The following is a 1729-nucleotide window of genomic DNA, read 5'->3' as shown; positions in this document are numbered from 1 at the left end:
TGTCATAATTAATTCATTATAATTTTAATACAAGTAGAACTCTCTGACTCCTTTTTCTCAGCACAGTTATTTTGAAATTTATCCCATTTTGTAGCTGACCTAAGTAGATCATACTTTTAAAAAGTAATTGTTTTTTTAATGGTCTTATTTTGACAAATAATTGATACAACAATGTAGTATTCACATTGTAAAATGTGAGAAGAGTATATGCAAATATTGATTTCATAATTGATGAAATTTATATAACATTGATGAACCCAAGCAGAAGGTCACTGAGAAATATTTATAAGCATTAGGTGTTAAATGAACAGATGTAGAATCAAAGTTGTACATACATGGTGGGATGGACACTCACCCTGAATTCTGGTTGGTATTAAAATGAGAGAGAGAAATAGCCAAGTAAGTAGTAAGTAGAAAACTGTCTAAACATCTTCCGGTGCATCATCTGCATTTGGGCTGATTTTTATTACTTTGTGTATAGGAGTCTTAACAGAATCATGTTTCCATCCCTTCCTGAGGACCAGCCTCTCAAGGATGTCTGGTATCCTGTAGCCCTTGCTTAGAATGAAACCTTTAAATACTATTTGTTCCATAAAGATCTTCAAGAATGTCGTGTTCAGGAAGCTCCTTTGTAAAACTCCCATCTTCAAGTAAGACGTTGGGGTCAATTGAAGGTCGTCATTTACTAGCTTTTTCCACAACTTGGGCTTCAGGTACGATGCACCATACCTCATCTCCACCGAGTTGGGTTTTTAAGGATTCTGCGGTTTCTGGGGTTTCCTCTCCCAGTTTCCTTCCTCTCTGGGTAATTTTATCTTCTCCGTTTTCTCTAGCCCGATGCTGTACTTTACCTTTGAAGGGACCTGGGTTACTTTCCTCATGTAGACTGTATCCTGGGCTGGTGGCCACTCACAGCCAACCTCACAGAGTTTCGTGATGAGCTCTTCATCAGTGCCCAAGTTTCCCAAAGCGGCAGCCCGTTTGAAGGATTTACGAATTGCTTTCGGTACTTCTCTGTGAACAGGAGGATCAGTGAGTGAATCCTTTCTGCTTGACTTCTTGTCTTCGTGATGCAAACTGGCTGGATGTGACACAGGAGCCTTCTTTGGAGGTCCCAGGTAGACCTTGGCAGGACGCTTTTTCCAAAGCTTTGTGGGGGACTTCGTTCTTTTCCTGGGGCCCTGACAATAAGCCCATGTGTCCTCCAGCTTCCCGTCAGGATCGAGCACTTCCAGCACCTTTAATAAGAGGTCTGCAGGTAGATTTTCCTCCAGATTCGGGTAGAGAGCCAAGGGATGTTTGGTCAGCTGGGCTTCGATGTTCTCCACGAATGCCTTCTGTGCTAGCTGGGCTGGCGAGAGCGTGGAAAACAGGTTTGCTTCCTCGGGCAGCTTTTTCTGACCCTTTTTGGGGCCATGCTGGGGATCTCTGTGAGAAATCCAGGGGAGGAAACCCTCCTTAGGGCTGCGAGTGATCAGATCTTCACAAGGTGGGCAACCCTTCCGGAAGTCGTCCAACAGCTCTTTCACAAATATCCACCGCCGGCCGTCCAGGGAGGTGGGGAACTTCGGGAGCATCTTCTTGTGCTTTGCGAAGCACTTGGAGAGTAACTTGTCTTTGTACCAGGGCTTGCAGGTCATGTTCAGGGGCATCGGTTCCAGTGGCCCCGGCCCTAGCAGCCACTTCTTGTCCGCCATGGTTCCCCTGGCCTCTGGGGGGGGGGGGGCCC

At 45.5% G+C, this 1729-nt stretch overlaps 1 pseudogene; it reads right to left on the bottom strand.

The window, feature by feature from the left end:
- Nucleotides 1–913: 913 nt before the first annotated feature.
- Nucleotides 914–1697, bottom strand: LOC103075135 (protein FAM47E pseudogene; annotated as a pseudogene).
- Between the last annotated feature and the right edge of the window lie 32 nt (nucleotides 1698–1729).

This window comes from Lipotes vexillifer, unplaced genomic scaffold, assembly GCF_000442215.2.
Source record: "Lipotes vexillifer unplaced genomic scaffold, Lipotes_vexillifer_v1.1 C26784612, whole genome shotgun sequence".
In the NCBI taxonomy this organism is placed as follows: Eukaryota; Metazoa; Chordata; class Mammalia; order Artiodactyla; family Lipotidae; genus Lipotes; species Lipotes vexillifer.
This window is presented reverse-complemented; position numbering and strand designations above follow the sequence as displayed.